This window comes from Dermochelys coriacea, chromosome 5 (genome assembly GCF_009764565.3).
Source record: "Dermochelys coriacea isolate rDerCor1 chromosome 5, rDerCor1.pri.v4, whole genome shotgun sequence".
Taxonomy (NCBI): Eukaryota; Metazoa; Chordata; order Testudines; family Dermochelyidae; genus Dermochelys; species Dermochelys coriacea.
The window spans coordinates 44658118-44680035 of record NC_050072.1 but is presented as its reverse complement, the minus strand read 5'-3'; the positions used below and the strand labels follow the sequence as shown (position 1 = coordinate 44680035).

The following is a 21918-nucleotide window of genomic DNA, read 5'->3' as shown; positions in this document are numbered from 1 at the left end:
AAGCCTAAGGTAGGTGGTCTCCATTCTCATTTGGTTTCGCTGCTGAGACTGTCAAGGTGCTAGGTTTCATACAGAATTTCATGAGGTAACTGAAGCAGCATCAACTCCTGTGGAACTGCTGCTTTATGGCTGCTGTAGAGCAGCTGCTTGGTGGCTCAATCAGTGGTAGCACAGCTCCTGCTGGAGTCCCCAGGCTCCTCTCATTGTGAGGGGAGCCGCAGAACTGTCTGGCTCCCTCCTGCAGGCTCTCTGGTGAAGAAGGGTGACTGAAGTGTACCTGTGTATAAATTATACGTGCCATTATTGTGGTACTTACCACAGGACAAGTGCACAATTAACCACAATTGCAAGTATAGATGACCAGTTTGTGGTTTAGCTAATCATTTGTGTATGCAGTTACCACAGGGTGTATGCACACACAATTATACATGTACAAATGTGTCAGCCATCACACACAAACAGTTCTCAAAAATTATACCCTGGAGCCCCTGGCAGCTAAGGGATTAAGTATATTACAGTTTTCAGACATGCAGAGACTAGATTCAGATGCACAGACTTTATGAGCTGGGTCAGTTAACGGAAAAAGGTATCTCAAGCTACCTCACACCTATAGCTATGAGATATCTAATAAGCTATATCGGGTTACTCCGTTTGCACTCCACCCTCTAGTTGGCTGGCTCATCCATACTGCCCGACAGACAAGGATAGCAACGTCCTGCTGGTAATCACAGACATAAACATGGATGAAGCTGACCTTTTTGACTCTTGACTTTAATCAAAATCACAGGGAGCTCTGTGCAGGGCTATGTTAAAAAAAAGTAACTTTTCGGTAACAAGAGAGCAATTCCTGTGGAAGAAAACAAATACATTAATGATAAACCATAGCATTTTTGCAGAAAGTTAAAAAAAAACTTTTTTTAAAAAAAAAACAAGCACTTTCCAAGAACATTTTTGCAAATGCTTTAGGAAAAATATAAATTAAAATCCAGAGACTGGAGTCTCTGCTGCAGTCTGCTCTTTCCGCCCACATTTTAAAATGATTTCCTCCCTTTCTTTTAGCATACATTTCAACTCTCCTTCCTAATCCTTCTTGCCTCCTAAAACTAACTTAATACCTGTGCAAATAACTATGAGAAACACTGAACTTGTGGTATAACAAAGACGCAGAAAAATAAGAAGTGATCATTTTACTTCTGGAGCGGTTCTTTTATCTGCAGCTGATAAAAAGTTTCTAATTACTACATAACCTTTATGGTATGAATCTTCCCTTGGCAAGTTTTAATGGCCCTGTGAAAGTTATTACTCATAAGGCTGAAGTTCTTAATCAGTTCCGTTCTTTAAAACAGTTTTGATACATTAGAGCTGGAGACATTAATAAGAAGGTGGATTCCCTCCAAACCTACTGTGGAACACAGAAAAGTTGCAGGGAAACTTACTGGCGGTGCTGGTGTGATTGAGAGAAATTTATTGACTTACTGCATGATGACCCAAAATCTGGACAGGGTAGAAATAGATCTAGTCAGTGGATCAATACTCAGATTATTCACAGGACAGAAATGCATATGGTCACTGAATCAATACCCAAAATAAGAGAAGATGAAGCAATTCTTTGTAAGAAAATGCTTTTATATCTCTTATTAAACAATTCCCTGGAGCTGATCCTCAGCTTTTGTAAATTGTCATAGCTCTATTAACTTCAATGGCGACTTGACAGCTTACACTAGCTGAGGATCTGTCCTCGTGTTTTCATGCTCAGAGGGGATGGTATTTATCTATTTGTTCAGCTGCACAAAGTTCAATAAAATAACTGCTCTCTCTAATTGCTAATGGGTAAAGTTGCTGGCGCTTACATGGAGACATTCTGGTAACTGATAATTAAGCATCTAAGTAGATGAAAATGTCAGGAGAGAAAAATGATCTCTTCACCTCACTGAGTTCATTTTTAAAACTGTGTCAGTTCAGCTCATGTTGCTCCCCATACAGCCAGCCTTTCAGTCTGTCAATGAGCTATAATAAAGTCACTGAGCAGAGTGAAACTAAAGACAAAAGGAAAATGTGGGTAAAAGGATTCCCTTCCCCCTCTTTCTTCTCTTGCTTTAGACCTTCACTTCTACTGGATGAGGGCCGGGATGAATGTCCTTCACAACCCACCAACACTAAGTCTCCCTGTCAAGTATGGCCTTACAGTTTGCAGAACCATAGGCAATAAAACCACCCCGGGCCTCCTCAGAGTAGCATACTCTCTGCTCTGGCTTTGCTGACCAGGGGGGGAAATTAAGTTCCACACCACATCCTGTGACTAGATGGGAGGTTCAGCCTGACTAACGTATTGCTGGAGCTCTCAACCAACACGGGAAGCCCAAAAATGGGAGGCTCCAAGCAGCTGCTTGTGTTGATCATTATAGCAAGGTCCTGGACCCCAGTTAAGGGTGGCAAAGTTTCTTGGAGATCCTGGTCAGTACCACCAGCAAAGTCTCCATGCTGCTGTTCCACCCCAGCAGGTTCTGGGAGTGGTGTGGACCTGGTGTTGCTTCTGCTAGTGCTGATTGGGTGCATCAGGACAAGGATACTGACCAGCTAGAATTAGGAAAGGGAGAAGGAGCTGGGAGCAGAAAAGAGGACAAATTAAATTTTTGGAATTTCAGACACAGACAGAAGAGGCTCCAGACAACGGACAAGCAGTTTTTTGTGAAACACTGGCTGCCTGCCTGGCTTAATATTTGGCTTGGAGTAGTATCTGAGTCTGAACATGACAGTGCTCTGTAATTGTTTCCATACAATTAAGAGACTGCCCCTGTGGCTCCCTATTCTTCTCTGTAAAACTATAACCCTCTGCAATTCACACTAGTTCAGACCATTTACTCACTGCTCAGGATGTGTTGTGCTACTGGCTTCGAGTGGCTTTCTCTCCCATATATCAGTATATTTCTGAGGAAATGCAATGCAATGCATGCTTTGCATAGACCTTGCATCCTCAGGGCACATGTCCCCTCATCTGTCACATGACATTTCCTTTTTCCCCCTTATGCAAGCTGGTGCAATGTGGAGCATGTCAGTTTGCAAATCATCATTAGTTGGAAATACTACTGCATAGTTATGGAGATATTAGCACTTCTTCTTCAAACTCTCATGTTGCACTGAGCAAAAAAAAAAAAGTACTATTCTAACACCTCATCTCAGAGCTGGAGATGATGGATTTAAATTTCAGTCTGGGCTGATACTCGGCATAAAAAGATCCTTGGGAGTAACAATCCCCATGACCTTTGAGTTACAAGAGGACAAAATGAGCAGCGGATGCAACTAGTTACAAACGCTCCTTTTTCTTTTGCTCATGTGTAACCAGTCCAAAAGCATCTTTGATTGAAAATCAAGAAATCTGGCAGGTGATCCTGCCATTAAAGTTGAATTATTATGGGTATTTTTGTAAAAAACCACCTTCACCCAAATCTCCTAGCCTCAATGAAGCCTCATTAAAGCAACTGAGAGCCCACTATTCAACAAAGCCATGGTACAAAGCCCTCTGAAGTCAATGGAAGGACTCCTATTGTCTGCAATAACTTTTGAATCAGGCCCAAATTGGATAATGTTGACACATGAGGACAGGACAGTATTTTTCTATAAATGGTCATCAGTGACTTTACATAGCTTGCACAATAGGTAATAATGACCCAGTGGACTGGATTTATTTTGTAAATAGTATTCTTTTAAAATAAATTAATGAGTAAATATTGAATCCCAGAAACCAGAGCAACTTCAAAGAAAGCACTCAACTTGAACAGGGGCAAAACACACGTTTAAAAAAATTGTCTCAATCCAGATTTGTCCAACAGACCAGAACAGCTCTGCATTTAGAGAAGATTCTACCCAATTACCAACCAAACTGGAAAGGCTACTAGCATGTTGGTTTCTCAGGCTTCTACATCCTGTCTGATGTACAGAATGTACCAGGTTGTAGCTGTGCTGCAGAAAGGGATTTCGGTCTCCTTGACTGCCAGTCTAGCACCTTTCATGAATACTAAGTTCACACTCATACCAAAAGGTATGATACCAAAAGGATCTTGATTTACAATTGTGTTACTTCAGTTTTACATCAATGTAAATGTGGCTGCCACCATCTTGACACACTGGAGATTGACCTGGGGACCTCTAGAGTTAGGTATGAACTGGTACACCTTAAACTAAAACTTTCTCCCTGGGGCTGTAACAGACTCATATCTGCTGTGGATCAGGCACAGGGCGGGCATTGTAACGTACCTTCTCCAGTGGTTGAATAAGTCAATGGAGAATTAAATCAAAGGCGTTCCACTCATAAAACCAGAGTAACACAGTGGTGAATCAAGCCTAGGGTTTATAATTTCACATTGTTAAAAAATTACAGTTTTAAATCAATAAAAGACAAAAAAATCCTTGATTAAATAATGGGCGAAGTGTCTGACTGTGAATGACAAAAGCCAAAAGATAATTTTCAGTTGGCCCTGGGTTCTTAACTGATGCTGGTTTGACTCTGTAGCACAGGGCTTTGGCAACTTTGTCCCTCCTGTGACTGAAGAGAATTATTTAGACAGAGTATACTCCCAGGAAGTGGGGGTGGTGTGGAACTGAGATCTTCGGGCAGTGAGAGATTGCTATAGAAATTGCACAGAGATTGCACAAAGCATCTGGCTGTGTATTGGAAAAAACTCACACCTACTACCTATGAGCCACAATATTTAAAAGAACAATGACAAGTTAAAAGTCATGAGTTAGACTTTCATGCACTTTACACATGGGATTGCATGTGTAAAAGGCACTGTAATTTGTTACCTACTTTAGGCAGGCCAGGGTACCTGCTAAAGAAAAAGTAGAAGGCAGGTTTGGCAGCTTGGAGGTGGATCAGGACTGTGGGATCAGGGGTCAGCATACTTGCCTAAGTAGGGTTATAGTTGGAGAGTTCAGCAGTTTCCAGGGAATTTGAATTGGGGCATTTGTTGGGAGTGGTGGTGGAGGGGAAAGCAGTGTGAAGGGGGCCAGAACAGGTGCCAGTAGTGAGAGTAGGGTACTCTTCTTCAGCAGCTGTCTGGTGTTGTATGGCTGAAAGGAAAAACAAATACTTCCCGTGCCACCTTCCTTCTGTTCCCTTGGAGCTGGCAGCGGAATTATTTGCATACGCTCCCAGTGCAGTCAGTGTGGTAGGTGTTCCACTAATTGGGGAGGCATGAGTTAGGCCTGCTTGGTAAAACTGTGTCTGTGATATGTGTGGATTACTTTGAGGTTTGTGCCAAAGCTGTGATTGTGATATAAGGAGATATATGTTTTGCACCCTCCAATGTGTGTGAGCAAAGGGATGAGTTGCATGTGTACCTTCAGGATCCAGTATGGATCATTTCAGTGCAGAGTTGTGTATGTTCTGTAATTAGTAGGGCACAGGGGGTTTATTGCAAAGGGTAATGTCAGTAGCGATCTGGGATTGACAACAAGCTAAGCATTTATTATCAGCACACACTCCAGGTAAAGCGAGTATGGTCAGTGTCAGGTGTAGCAATACCAAATGATGGAGATGGTAGTTAGCTCTATTTGCTAGAGGCTCAGATCATTTCCATGTGCATGAATCACCAGAGAGTCCAGTAGATCACAACCTCCTAAGTCATCAGTTAAATGTTGCAGTGTGGGCACAACATGATGCTCATGCAGGTCACCTCTCTCCTCCCAAATCAGCATGTAGCCAGCAATCCCCATGTCCTGGTGCATTCCATGCTGTGGCCAAGTTACTTGCTCTGTTGGTTCCAAACTGCTGTGTCTTTGGACATACCACATTAATCTGCCCTGAGATCAGAAAATAGACACTTGTTCCCCCTATTCTCAATTCAAGCTTTGCCTATCACCTGTCCTCATTTCCTGCCACCTCCTCAGCCAGAACCCTTCTCCCTATTCCTGCCCCCCTCCCACTCACACAAAGTCCTCCGGCTCCTCTCTACCTGATACAACAAAACATGTGGCAAGACGGTCTGCTGACTTTTCTGCTGTGTTCACAGTAAATCTCATAAAATAAAAGCAGATTATATGTATAACAGAGATAATTTGTTGCAAGCAACATGATCTCTCAAATCTTTATTGCGCAGGTGTGCAAAGATTCAGACGAGAGACATCAGTGGTGGGTTGTTCACTGGGACAATGGTGTCTGCACATTCACTCATGCTACCCAGGCAAGCATAACATGGCTGCACAGAAACCCTCGCGTTTCTTGCACATGTGCCAATAAAGAAAACCTTTTCTTTATTGGCACATGTGCACCACTTCCAGACTGCACATTTATACAAGCAGAAAAGTGAACATATTCTTAAATACCATTCACAATCTGGGTCCCCAAAGACTTTGTGGGTGCCATGTACTACCTTGGGTAAAAAAGACTGATTGGGACCATTTTGATATGCATCACAGCAATAATTTGATCCCTAGCTCTGATTAAAAAAAACAACCAAAACCAAAACCCCACCTACAAACTTTTAGAAAAGTTGCTGTTTTTTCAGGTCCATCCCCTGTAAATGGTCACCCACTGCCCCAGATCCTGGTACATACACAGGGGACAATGAGAGGGGCCCAGACACCCCCAGAAATCCCAGCTCATATGAGGGGGGCAGAAAAAGGGGCTCAGGCCTCTTAGAGAGGCAAGAGTCCTCCAGATCAGGCCCACATATGGGAAGGCAGTATGTAGGGCTGACAGGTGCCCCTGCGCCTATTCTCCCCCATCTTCCTACCACTTGCCCCCACATCCTCCTTCCTCCACACCTCCGTCACCTGAGCCACCAACCTCTTCCCACTCTCCTATTACCCATCCCCACTAATCCCAGTCCCCATGACCCTTCTCCTCTCACTGCAACCCCAGATCTCTCCCACTATTCCCTCAATCCTCTGCCCTCTAATACCCCTCCCCTCTCTGGAAGCCTTCACATGGCTATTCTTCCTCCAAATATTTTGATTATATTTCCCCCAAATAAAATTGCCACCCATGACTTACAAACTGTGACAACCCCCAGACACTCAGTCCAAAAGTCCTTTTGTCTCAGATGGGGGCTTGTGATTGACTTATCCATAGTAACAGCCAGCAATCTCAACAAGGTCTGAGATTCATCCAGCCATTATCATCTCTCAGCTTAACAGTATTAGGGAGCAGAAGGAAACTGCTTTTTTGGGGCGAGGCAGTATCTGTAGATCAGGAACCCCTTGGTCAAATGACCCCAAATTTGAATCACTAATGCTACCTTGCACTCTCCCAAGGCACACCAAATTTCAAAGGATTTTGACTAAACATGTCTATTTTAGAGGACTTAAAGGTAAACCTTTAGACAGAAGTCAAGACACAACCTTAATCATAGTGGTGCTGCCCACTGAACTACATGGACTAAATTCTGCTCTCATTTAAACCAGCATAAATCTGGAATAGCTTCAGCATCAATCATTGAAGTTAATATAGATTTATGCTGTTTTGAGAGCAGAGTTTGGCCCTTTGACTGCATGCCCCCCACAATGGCAGCTTTACTAGTCCTTAGTGTTGAGGGTTAATGTATTTAGGTTTATTTGTTCTGAATTTTCAGTGCACTTTACTATGATATCTTAACTAAAATACCTTTGATGTGGGAGAATATATTTATTTTAGAACACCACATTTTAATGAATTGTAGCCCCTATACAGTTTGTGACTTTCCAAACTAGACCTGGGCAAATAATTGGTTATTCAGTTTCTTGGCAATTCCAAAAAACAACAAAAAAAGTTGTTCCCAGTCAAGCCAACATGATTTAAAAAAATAATCAAAAGATTAAAAAATTGGCTTGATCCAAACTGAAATGTTTTGTTTTGTTTTGGTTTTGAGCATTTAAAAATGTAATGTTTAAAAATAAAATTAAGATACATTTCTAAATGAAAAAGTCATTTAGAATAAAGAAAGTTTCAATTATTTCAAAATTTTTGTTTTGTTTTGTTTTTTGATTGAGACAATTTGGCAAAATTGACATAAATTAGCAAAATGTTTCAGCATCATGAAACTTGTATTTTTCACTCAAAAAAAAAAGAAAAAAAAAGAAAAAAAATGTTTGAAAAATTTTACCCAGCTCTATACAGGATCATAAAGTAACAGATTTCTCATTTCTGAGGCACTGTCAGCTACTATTGTACTATATGTACTATTATTCCTCAAGCTTTTGCAGAGGGCAGTTGTTAATTATTCCTCAATATGTAGGCTTCTGTGCTGTTCATACAACTAGGTGGTTATTCACAGGTTTATACTGATATACGTGCCTTTAATTTGGATGAAATACTTGAGCTTTTCATAACATTTCTGTCAAAGCAGAACATTTCTTGGTGAAAATGATTGTGAATGTTTTTTTTTTTTCTGTTTGTCGACCAGATCTGTTGCTTTATATGTTGGACTCCTCATTAGCTCTTAATATGCTACTAAAAGACAGAGTCTACCTTTTAGTAGCATGTGAAGATCTAATGAGGAGTTACCCACAAAACCCTGGCAGCACTATAAAGCACAGCATGAACTAAGAAAATGGCTTTCCTTGTGTATCCCAAAGGGATCATGCTGTTATTGAGCATTAAAGTTAGCTTAGCCCCAAATCATAAAACTTTGCTGCCTGGGAGAGTGTGATTAGAGTCAGGATGTGACCTTACCAGTGGAGCAGTTGGGGAGAAGGTCAAATAAGTGGGAATGTTTTGCTCTGCTCACTAATGCTTTATTATTCAGACTGTGATTTGAAAGGAAGTGGCTCAAATCATAAAGGGAAGCTTAAAGTCAAAATGGGAAAGAGATTCCTGGCAAGTATACGTGACGCCCCTCCCTTCCTCCGTTCTGATTATTAAGGTGCCTGTTACTTTCTAATGTACATAGGTGCCACCTCCCAACCTTCCTAGAAAAGCAATATGAATGTAGCAGACAGCTTTAAAGTACTGTTAAATGTGACAAAGCAGTGAAACACACAATCTCAGTAAAACTAGAGCAGGGAGGAGAAAAAGCCCTTCAATGAATAGCATTAGTCAGTTTATAATAAGAGAGGGACTTGTAATTTAGTCATGGTTGAATGTATTCCATTTCCTCTTCGTATTCACAGCCTCATTTTATAATTACGCTTTTGTGAAGAGAGAGGTATTGGGATTCTCTGGGGTTTTGGGAATATCCTTGCTTTATCCTGAAAACACCTGCCTATTCCCTCCATGGCACGGTTTCTAATCCTGCTCTGGATGTAGTGAGACAAAACGGGCTTCTAATTTCATGGTTGAAATGAGAAGAGATAATATCTGCTCAGCTCCCTGCATAAAAATTGCTGTCTAGTATAAACCTTTCAGAATTTTGCCTTTGTGTCCTCAAAAGAATCAGGATGTATATGTAGGATCTCTAAAAAAAAACCTCTGAAAATCAAACATAAGGATTGTTTGAGTCTGCATTAATCATTTTAGAAACACGCATGTCTTACACACAGCTTCCATTGCAAACTCCCTTTTCATTTTTAACATATGTTCTCTACATTTCCGAGTATCATACACTGTCAGTATATATAAGTGCAATATGACTCACGTCGACATCTTGTAAAGACCTGTGTGGTGTAACACTGGAAGCTACAGCAGTGCAGCAAGGGTCCTGAGAAGAAATGCTATGAAGTGGCCCCTTGAATGTAGATTTTTAAAGATTACCACATTTGTTCAGTGTTCAAAGACTTGCAAACCAAGCTCCAATAAGAAGCTGAGTCAGGAGAGGGTTAAAGAAATCAGTGGTGCCTGATGTTAACTTCTCTGCTCTTTTTCAGCTTTGTAAAAGATAAATGTTTCAGATTTCAATCTGTGGTTCCCAGCAGTACTTTGGGAACACTGCAGTAGGCCCACAAAAATCGCTAATGCTGATCCAACCCTAGATAATGCGTCTCAGCAGGAATGACATAATGCCCTAAAAGAAGACTATGATGTAATGCATATCTCAAAAATCAGAGCCAATTTCCGATATAAAGCCTTGAAGTCTAGCTGAAGGTAATGAACTAGCATTAATAGTACAACATGCAAAACTTTGAGGGTTTATGATCTTCTTTTTTAAAAAAGAGAAATGATTTCTTGAGGTTTAATGGGCTCATACAGAATGTATCAATTTCTAAAAAAGCATCTTTCTCTCTCAACACTTTCTTGTCAGCCTACTGCTTGCTGACGGCCATTAAGCATTTTGCCTTGGTCAGGATGCCCACAATACATGAATATGAATGCTGTAATTTATACCATTAATACTGTTGTTTATGCAGGTAAGGTATAAAGTGTATATAATATATTACAGTAAACCCTGCTTAATTAATACATTAGGAAAGGATTTATTAAAGTCACTAATGTCACATGGAAAATTAAAAAAAAAAGTGCTAAATTCAGACCTGGTGTTACACCCAAGGACAGCAGATCTGATTTTTGCCTCATTCTGTTTAGAAGCAATTCTATTTTCTGCTTTTTTCTTTTCTCTTGTTTTATTACTAAATACTTTGGCAGAAAAATGAGGCCCAGATGAAAGTTCTTCAGCTTCAGCTGTTTATTCCTCATTTAGAGCTCGATGCTGGAAGGTGCTGACCACCCTGGAGTTGCACTAACTGCAATGGAAATTCATCACTTCACTTCTCAGTGACTCTGTTCATCCTTCTAACATTTGGCTAGTGTAAGCTCTATGTATTTGTAACGTGCCTCGCACAATGAACCCTGATTTCAGTTGGGGCCCTGAGATGCAACTGTAACACAAATAATAATCAATATTGTACTGAGAATCTCTCATGATCAAGTCCTTGATCTATCGCCCAGTCTTGCAGTGGATATGCAGATAGATCTCCCACTGTTGTTAGAAGAGCTTTGCCTGTGTGAAGACTACAGGATCAGGCTGTAACTGGTGATAACCCTCACAGAAACCCTCTTCTACATTCAGATTCAAAATAGTTAGCTCGTTTCTGCAAAGCCTGGTTCCTGCTTTGAAGGTGCTAGCTAGAACTATGCAAATACTGAGGAAAATTATTTGTAAACATTTTGACAGCTTCTAAACAGAATGTAGCTCCATCTCTGTTCTGAGCCCTGCATAATAACTTTCTCTGAACATTCATGTTGCTGCTATGAATGTTTGCAGAGCGAAGTCTGGGCCTAGGGCTGAGATTCTTTTAATAACAAACAAACAAACAAACAAACACAAACAAAATCATTTAAAGATTAAAATAAATTTGTAGTGGGTGGAAACAAAATAGTTTATAAATGTTAGGTAACCCAACCAGAAAACATAAATAATACTGTGTGACTCAGATGACCAAGAATTCAGCTTGACTATCAAACTCAGTACTTGAAGGAATACTTTCAGTGAACCATTTGCAATTCAGCCACAGGTTGAAATGTATTATACAAGATATTTGTCAAACAATTTCAAATAGTGAACACATTTGTACAAATTAGAGTCTGTTCAAGGACAATTAACAAAGATGAGAAGGGACTAAACTTGTCATTGTGAATTGTTCACCTGATTCAGTATTAACACCAACCCGTGGTAATCGTTCAGTAGCTCACAAACCAGAAGATTTATCCTGCTCTCTCCAAGTGTGCTTGGAATTTGGGACAGGCAGACCATTCAAACCACCAGTCATCTTGTATTACAGTACTTATAAGCTATTTTTCCCTGCTGTGCTTTTAAAGGTTCTTATTTCTTCAGAATGAATCCTGATCCTATTCTAGTACCAGTCTCGGGAAAAAATTCAGGGCAAATTGCATGGCAGCCTCTGACATAAGTTGGCAGCTAGGATCTCAAGAATGCATTTTTAAAATCAGAACTTTTCAAGGATGGTCTCATTTGAAACCTGAAACTTTTTAGTATTCTGTGTGGAGATATTTCTTTTGTGCCATGTGTCATTCAGTTCATTTCAACCCTCTTCTCAAAGAGTCAGTCCTTCACAGCCAGCATGATGTTTAGTGCGAGGATCTCTTTGCTACAGGGAACTCATTGGTTGCCCTGTGGTTCTAACAATCTTTAATCAAGCCAGCCAAGGCAATTGATATATTTACATGTAACAATACTTTGATCTTTTAAATTGGAGGTATATATTTATGCTTCTCCAAGAAGCTCTGGGAGTACCAGAAAATGAAGTCTTCTATTTACTTACCTGCCAGATATGGTGCAGCTAATTAGGGCTTGTCTACACTTAAAATGCTACACTGCTGTAGCGTTCAATGTAGACACTCCTGTTCGTGTAGGTAATTTAGAGGTAATAGACCTCTCTGAGATGTGGTAGCTAGGTCTACAGAAGAATTCTTCCGTCAACCTAGTGCTGTCTACATAGGGCCTTAGTTCCATCTTAAATATACCGCTTAGGTCTGTGGATTTTCCACACCCCTGACTGACGTAGTTAAACTGACCTAATTTTCTAGTCTAGATCAGGCCTTAGTTTCTGCAGACAAGTAAATCAGTGACCTTGCTCGTACAATTAATAAACCACTGTGATTACCACAAATGGAGAAGGAAGTGCGCATCTATTTGTGTTAGCTCAAGTCTGGGCCTGTTCTTATTTCAGACTGTGGGGACTGCAGTTGGAGGCTATGTTTTGTGTTACAAACCTCTTTCTAAAAGAGACTGATCTGAGATGCATGGCATCATTAAATTTAGAACAATGCTAGCCAAGCACTATAGCTACACATGGAAAAGGTCACCAGCTGCTTCAAATTGTTTAAAAAAACTCATTGTCGTTAATAAATATCACGCTTTGCTAAGTGCACTGTTTGAGTAAAAGAAGATAGCCAGAAAGAGCGCTTAATTATCTTGCTGTAGGAACAAGGTGTAAGGGCATGAGGAAGACTTATCATTATAGAGGCAACATAGGCTAATGGACTGATCTTGAGGCTGAGAGACAGGAAGCCAGGCTTTCTAGTCCTGCTCTGCTACTGACTTGTGCGATTTTTGGGCAAGTCACTTAACTTTATCTGTAAAATAGGGAGTGTAATTCTTAACAGACTGATTTAACAGGAATATTGTGAGAATGAATGTTTGCATGGAGCTTTGAATATGTAAAACAAGTCAAGTGCTAAGAATTATTATAAGACCTTCCATATGTTTTCTTGATTTATGTATAGCTACTAAACTAAACTACTTCTAGCTGAGTTTAACACAAGAAGAGTTTTGCTGGGGAAAGGACACATCACAGGATGGACGAATGATTCAGTACTGCTACGATCAAGCCCCATCTAACTAGGAAACTGATCATTGTTAGCAATGGTTGTTCTCAACTTGTGCAGAAAACAATTTAACTGCCAGTGCAGGTTGGGCACAGCCATGTTACAAGAAGCAGAGCTGGACAGGAAATGATTTCTCCACCTTGTGAAAGTTTTCAAGATTTCAAATACTTTTCCTGTGCTGCACTGGGATGAATCCAAGATGTTTTGTATTTTTTTGTGACTGTCATATCAGAATAGCCAAGAGCTGAGTGATTAGAGCTCTCATATGGTGCTCAAGGTTCAAATCCTTCGTCTGCTTGATCTCTCTCTGAGCAGAAAGTTCATCTGAGAGCTGAGAAACCTTCCCAATGAAAGTTTCTTTGAAACTGACACATTTCCATGAAGTCTCACTTTTGATAAATCAGCATTTTCCGACAAAAAAATGGTTCACTGAAAAATTCCTGACCAGGTCTAACAAGAATTGAAACATAATCATTTTCAGTGCTGGTACAGAGCCCCCATTTCTGATAGCAATTTCTGAAGCCCTCATTTCTGTTGTTAGCAATGAGTCAATTTCCTTGGGCATGCTATTTCATTTGAATGACCATACAATGGTCAATGAGGCATTTCACGGCAGAATACCAGTGCTGAAATGCTGTTAGGTCTACAACACAGATGTCCGCAAGTGCAGCTCCTGGCTTGGTGGCAACAGTGTTGTAACAGTGAGGCTTGGGAGGGGTCTTTATTGTATCAACGTACAGCTATGCCTGCTTTTACATCATTTGCTGCACTGAGCCTCCATGGGCCTTTTCCTTGATGGAATGCCCTCTACTTAGAGATCCATCTTTGAGATATGATCTCCCTATGTCTGGTCTTTGTGTGGCTTAGTAGCAGGCTTAGTTTGCACCATTGCTGAATGAAGATCGAGGTGTTTCTGCTGGTCTTATCACAATGTTCTCTGAGTGTTTACCACTTCTGTGGCACTTTTGATCTGTCCCTCTCAAAGCTCTTCACAAATGCAAGTAGGTAGTTTTATTATTCCCATTATATAGCTGGGGAGAGTGAGGCACAGAAGGTATGTCTATGGAGCCCATGGCAATTAACCACCCAGCCTGGGTCGATAGACTTTGGCTAGCAGGGCTCATGCTAGTGCTCTAAAAATAGACCCAATTTAGATGCTTTGAAGTTGTGGCTTAGGCTGGAGCTCAGGCTCTGAGGAAGTGGGAGGGCTGGGTTGTTGACCAAGGCTAGGAGGAGCCTCACTGCCATGGGCTGCATAGACAGACCCAGGGAGTGCAAGAGATTAATCCAAGAGTCAGTGAAAGAGCCAGGAACAGAACCTGATTCCTGGACTGGGGCCATTTTCACTGAACCATGCTGCTTGACCTTGGTGGCTTCTGTCAGAAATGTACAACCCCCTTTTTGATCAACTTCTGGCAGAATTTAATTTACAGCAAACTTTAAACTATTGCAGAGGTTTATTCTTCTGGGATAAAGTCAACCTTCAGGTAAGCAGGTGCAAAGCTACTGATTCCAATAGCTTTGCACAAGGTTTGAATGTTAGCCCATTATGTCTAACAAATGTGTACACTCCTCTAGCCTACTGTCTCTAGGTAGGTTCACTTCACCTTAAAGGTACAGCAGAGAATAGAAGGGGCTTAGGGAAGATCAGCTGAGCTGGTTAGAAATATTCTAAAGAATGAGAAATTGCAGACACCTAGGATATTTAGCCTAGGAAGGAGCAGAAATAGAAAGGACTTGACTAAAATATTCAAAAGTCTGAAGGGCACGGTGACAACTGATCAGCCCCCTCCTGATTGTGTCCCATAATGCAAGTACAATGGGGCTCCATGGAATTAAAGGCAATACATTTAAAATGAATTAAAAGAAATATGACTTTACTCATTGTACAAACAGCCTGTGGACTTCCCTGCTGCAGAAGGTGAATGTCAAGTACTGATAGCTGGATTTTTAGAAGGTGCTGGATAATTTCATGTTCACGAACAAAATGTGCAGCTAAGATATTCAAGGGTCAGCTTTTGCTCATCAGAGTGGAAACTGGTTGCCTAGGGCTGGTCAGGAGATAGCTCACTTCCTTGTTCAGAATTGCACAGAGCACTAGATGCGCTACAGGTTTTTGTCCTTCTGAAACATTAAACTAAATATTACCTGGGATAGGATGCTGGACTAGACAAATTAATATATGTTCAATTAATTAATTAATATAAATTATTAATATTAATAATACCAATATGGTCCAGTACGACATTCAATGGGCTAAATCCTCAGCTGTGTCAAGCTCATTCCTGGCACAACTGGGAAAGGAGGGAAAGCAGCTCTAAGCCACCTTTCTGGTTTCCTAATCTTGGGGCAAACTATAGGTCAAAACATCCTCTGGCCTAGTTTAAAGCATCTTAATGGCTGCTCTAAGTCAGACCCAGTGTAATGGGCTGATAGACACCATGCTGCTGGCAGAGGATCATCCAAAGCACTGTGAGGTCTAATTCATTTCCATCGCTCTCTGCCCCTGTCATGCTCCTTATGTGTAGGGGGAAGAGCGGGTGGTATAGAGCTTGCTGAGTTAGCTTTACGCCACCTGAAGTTTTCTCTATATCAGGGGACACCTCAGATGCCCATTTACATATTCTGGCTGCTGTTCACTGCCTGAAGAGGGCAAAGTGCCAGAAGAGTGGCTATGGATCTCTCCAACATGTTGTCTGGCCAACAGAGCTATGCAAAGGACATGGCCCAACCCATCAGGAGATTTGCAACTTTACCATTTTGTAGTTACAAAGGGAATATTTGTACTTCTCTCTTACTGCTATCTTTTCTCCCATGGATTAACATTGTCCCATGCTTCTTGTAGGAATGAGGCAATAAGTTGAATACTCTGTATAGTCTAAGATGTCTAAAACCTTTCAAAAGATGCTGTATTTTAACTGGCTGCCTATTCCATTGCATCCTCTCAAGTTAGCTATGCTGTAAATATTTAAAAATAGGAAAGATTCACTGAAACCAGTGGAGACACTCCCGATTTCCCCTGGTGTCATCAAGAGTAGAATCTGGCCTCTTTCCCCTCTTACCCTTATCTGTACAGTGACTGGCCCACCCTTGGAGCTGTAGAAATAATAAATCACAGTAACAACTACAGAACACAAAGCGAAGGGCAGCACTGTTAATGATAAATTCAGAATTGAGCCAAATGAAAACAAGCATAGTAGGGGCAGAGGCCAGGAACCTGGAATGGGAAGAGATGCCTTTCAGGTCCCCTTAATTTAGCAAAACTAAATCCCTTTTTAAGTCCCAGAGTGCCATTTCAACAAGCTAAAATTCCATTTTTATTTTTTGTTGGGATGTGTAACTTTTTCAGCCCCTAGGATGCTGCAAAATAAACAGCTGCACTTAAAACAGTAGACACTTCAATTTAGGCTTTCAACATCTAAAAGGGAGTTGCATCAGGAGCTGTTGCTTCTGAGAGGCTCTGGCACAGACTTGAGCCTCCAGCCCTATGCTTGCTCATGGTAATGAATTAATGGTTTGGTTCTCTACAACACCAGTAGAGTACAGTAACTTCACTGAAGAAAAGTGTGACATTTGGGTGCACAGTTGCTGATCATTTCCTCTCAGAGATGGGCTGAAATGAATGATTTATAGTTATACACAGGGCTGGTAGCACTACCTATTATTTAAAGTTGCCTAATGCGTCCATTATAAAACCCTGTTTTCAGTTGCTTATAACTTTGCCATCCTTTAACCATCTGGGCTGAAATTTTCCATGCTGGTTACTGTTATGTTCACAGCATACAGACAGCAGAATTAAATAAAAAAATGCTCTTGCTGGAAGGTTGCAATGTAACACTACTTGATTTCTTAGAATTCAGAATAATCACACACAATAACTCAAACCCAGAGAGAGACAAAGCAGGCTGCTCCCTAAAACAGAGAGACACCGCTTAACCCACCTTACTGTAGGCTGGCTGGCTGCTGCAAACTGACTCTGATCACATGCTTTGTTACAGAGTCCCTAGCTTGCAGGCAGGAGGATCAGGAAACCCTTTAGGTTTTAAAGTGACCAATTGTAATTTTTCAATGCATGACAGATGCCTACCTCAGGTTAAGTGTTTTTGGAAAGTTTCAGCCAAAACAGTTCAGTTATTTCCAAGAGCAAGGCTAGGAAAAAAAACATTGTTTTGCCCATGTTAAAAAAAATTCTAGGTACCTTATCTCAGAGAAGCTCTAATACCCCCATGCTCTGGAGCAGGGACTTGAATTTTGGCCAGGGCATGTGTGTCAGGAATGTGCCTTTTGCCATCTTTGTGATAACACACCTAAATTTGTCCAAGTTATAAACCTTTGGAAAATCACAATTCACACATACTCAGTAGAGACTTGCTAGAACTTTGCAGCTACATTTCCCAAAGATTTTGAGCAGGGATAAGCAGGACTTTCCTGGTTTTGGGCTGCCGTGGGCCTGTGCTCTCAATGCCCCAACCCATGTGCTAGGTGTAGGTAGCATAGAAAAAGAAGCTGCCTGATATGAATGCAGAAGGGACTAGAGTTGGAGCTGGGGATAAGGGATGGGGAACCTATCAGGGAGGGAGGAGACTGGGCCTGGAGGCTGGCAAGGGAGAATGAAATTTGGACATAGAGGTGGGGGAAAGAATGAGACTGGCAGGGCAGGAGACTGGGAATAGGGGAGTGGGGGAAAAGAGGATGAGGGAAGGGGAGAAAGGTCTAAAAAGGAGCTGGGATGCCAGGGAAAAACAGTGGGGTAAAATTAAGGTTGCAAATACTACCTTACTTCTGGCATTTCCTAACTTCTGAGTGCTTGACTTTGCAACCTTAATAATATTCTTTTAAGGTAGGTTTTTTTCTGTGTAATTTAGTGTTTATTTTACAGTTTGGATGCCCTGGCAATCCACATACATTGCTGTGGTGCACTGAGCAGACCCACCAATAACTGTTACTTACACCTTCTTGTCAACTGTTTGAAATGGGCGATCCTGATTATCACTACAAAAGTTTTTTTTTCTCCTGCTGATAATAGCCCTCCTTAATTAATTGGTCTCATTAGAGTTGGTATGGCAACACCCATTTTTTCATGTTCTCTGTGTATATATATCTTCCTACTGTATTTTCCACTGCATGCATCCAATGAAGTGGGTTTTAGCCCACGAAAGCTTATGCCCAAATAAATTTGTTAGTCTCTAAAGTGCCACAAGTACTCCTCGGTTTTTTTGCTGATACAGACTAACACGGTTACCACTCTGAAACCTGTTACCACTAACTGTGGCTCACATGGGAACAGACATCTCTTCTTGCAGGGTTTCTGGTGCTTTTGCCCCCTTTGTCCAGAAGACATAAAGGGCCATATTCTGGGCTGTGGCTGAGTAGCAGTCAGGGGGCTGCAGAAGGTGTTTTATTTTGCACAGATGGCTTCAACCATGGGGCCATTCTAGTCCAGTCCCCAACATAAATTTAGAGCAGCCTTTTGGCTGCTTTAGTATGTTCCAGCAGTCAGTGACTCTCAGTAGCTATTGTGGCAGGTGGTCATAAGGGAATCCCAGCCATGTTCACTTTTCCTCATCTGTGATCCCCTCCCCAACTGCTGGGGTCATGGTGGTATAGGATCCACTACCAGGGCGCTGTGCTATCTGACTATTTGTCCAGCCCCCACAGCTTTTTAAGGCACAAGGAAGCTCAGGGTTGGGTCCTTTGTAACTCACAGAACTCTCTCAAGTGTTCTCATTTCATTTAGACATTTCAGACTGAGCCATGCAAGAGGTTATGCTTCATGCTATTTGTTAATGTATGTTTTTCTCACTAAAAACGTCACATGATAAATCCAACATCACAGTTTGGAAATGCATGAGAACATAAGAATGACCATACTGGGTCAGACCAAAGATCCATCTAGCCCAGTATCCTGTCTTCCAACAGTGGCCAGGTGCTTCAGAGGCATTAAAATGGGCGACAGGGGATGGATCACTGATGATTATCTGTTCTGATCCCCTGTTGCCCATTTTAATGCAACTCCTTACAAGTTGCAGGTTAAATATTTGTTTCATTTTTAAAGGGATACGATTTGTTGTACCTAACAACTGAATAGACCACAAGTAAGTGATGTATGTGAGAATGCTAAAGGGTGAGAGAAAGCATGAGTCAGAGAAGAGAGGAAGGAGGAGAAAAGAAGATGGCTACCATATTTTTGAATGAAGAATCCAGATTAATCCTACCTGTTTACTTCAGTGAAAAGAAACAAAATCCACTGACTGTTTATTTTGCCTTTTAAGTGGCCATATTCTGAATATGTAATGTGTGTGTGTGTGTGTGTTTTCTTGATGGCCCCAAGAAACTTCATGATAACACATTGATGAACATAATGTGAGTCTAGTGCATAAAATATTAACCACAGAAAATTGTGGAGATGCTCTTACAGTCAAGCACACAGATCATTTCGCTAGTACTAATAATTGGCTGTATCTTTCCTCTCGAAGGCACCCAAACTGCTTTGAATTTATATACAGTTAGCATCACTGGAACGTACACTTAGCACCAGTGCAGAGTAGTGGGGCCTTCAACTATAAGCTCTTTGGGACAGGGAACATCTTGTTCTGTGTGTGTAGAATCCTTAGCACAGTGGGGACCTGTTCTTATGAAAAATGAAGTGGGATCTCGAATGATCACACAGCACAGCCATAACCTCTGTTTTTAAGATCTCAGCTGAAAGACATACATGCACACAAACAAATAGCATGGACTTTCATTTATCTAACTTCTAATGGCTGAAGGGCTGAGTCAAGACTTCTGGGATTTGAACCCATGGCTCCAGGTTTAGTTATACCTAACAGAACTTCACGCTTCAATAACACCATGCTTTTTGCAACATAGGTTACAATGAGACTGGAAACAGCACAACATAAATCTGTTCTCAGGACAAGGTTTATAGGTAGAAGAAGAAACAGGGCATATACCTACCCTCTTCTTTTACAAATTGAAGATTTTTGCTGTGCTCTGCAGATTCCTTAAATGTTAAGTAGTTGTTAGAGTGTTACATTGTGGGTGTTTCGTTGATCCATTCCAGTCAGAAAATTATGAGAGAAGAAACCTGAGGTTAGTGTCACATTTATTATTACAGCAAATGGACAGCACAGATTCAGCACTCCTCAAAATGCATAGCTCCCTTAATATACATAATTGCTGATCCACTGTGGTCACCCTCTGGATTTGAGAAATCAAATATATAATCTACACTGAACACAGAGGAAAACAATGATACGTGGCAACATTAATTGATGTCAGTGGACTATGCCTTTTTGCTATACCCTGCAGTCTTAGCAGCTGTGGGCTTTGCTTTGCTTCTGTGAGCTCTAGAAATCCCCCTTTGGCCCAACTTATTGTGTCTGTTGGTGCTACATTTTCTTTTTATGACTCAGCATTGGAAATGTGCAGGGTCCTGCAGCAGCAGTTCTTTTGATGGTGATTGTATGGTATGTAGATTGTAATGGATTTTTTACCTTCAGTCCTTTCGGTATGATGTCCATCTGTTTGCATTTGGAGAGGAAGATGATGTCTGTCTGTATCTGTGCGAGTTTTTTCATGAAGTTGACAGATTTCCACTCTATATGGCTAAATTCAGTGCCTTGCATAATGACAGGTTTCAGAGTAGCAGCCGTGTTAGTCTGTATTCGCAAAAAGAAAAGGAGTACTTGTGGCACCTTAGAGACTAACAAATTTATTAGAGCATAAGCTTTCGTGAGCTACAGCTCACTTCACTTAGTAATGCATCCGATGAAGTGAGCTGTAGCTCACGAAAGCTTATGCTCTAATAAATTTGTTAGTCTCTAAGGTGCCACAAGTACTCCTTTTCTTTTTGTGAATACAGACTAACACGGCTGCTACTCTGAAATCTGATGGTGATGACTCAGTATTAAGCCAGTGAATTATCCAACAGCTTTTGCATCAAGAAGGGTCTGTTGAATGCAGTGCCACACATCAGCAGTCTGCTGTGTTTTACAGTCAGATGCATCATACAGCAGGACAGCTGCTGGGCAACCAAGAACGATGATTCTAAACAAGTCGGGCCAAATTCAATTATTTCAATGACATTACAACAAAGATGAGTTTGTCCCATTGAAGTCCACCTTCAGCATAACATGGGTCCTGGTCTGATGGAATAGTTCAAAAACAATTGCAGTCTCTGGCAATTATTCCACACTAGATTGTAAACTCTTCGGGGGAGAGGCTATCTTGTTTTCTGTTTAATATAGTGACTAGCACAATGTGGTCCTGGTCCATGACTAGGGCTCTCAGGCATTATGGCAATACAAATGATAATACATATCCTTTCCTCTCTTTCTCTCCCACTTATGAACTGTTATGCCCAACACCAGCTGTCACACACTACTTGCTAAACATGGCATTGCTTTTTCATGAAACAAGCATTTTCTCCTGCTGATTTGTGGTTGTCTGGCAAGGAATTAGCACTCAGCAGACAGGTTTGGAATTACCTTTAACTTTTCAATTGCAGTGTGATTACTCTGACTTCTCTTTGAGTTTCTTAAATGACAGTTTGGTAATTTTGCTGATTACAGTTGCCAGTCCATAAATGAAAATGTGTGATCTTAAGCAGGGTTTGGATTACTTACTAAATCCAGCAGGATAGCAGAACTTCCCTACTCATCAGACTATAAAAATCCTTTCCATCAAGTTGTGATGGGGTGTTCACCCCACACAAGCCT

General features: G+C 41.1%; 1 long non-coding RNA gene across 1 annotated transcript; it reads right to left on the bottom strand.

Moving 5' to 3' along the window:
• Positions 1-231: 231 nt before the first annotated feature.
• Positions 232-21896, bottom strand: LOC122460283. The gene is made up of 3 exons (XR_006281513.1): positions 21826-21896; positions 20156-20201; positions 232-277 (listed from the first exon to the last, which is right to left on the bottom strand). It is a non-coding gene; the product is annotated as an uncharacterized LOC122460283 (long non-coding RNA).
• Positions 21897-21918: the final 22 nt, after the last annotated feature.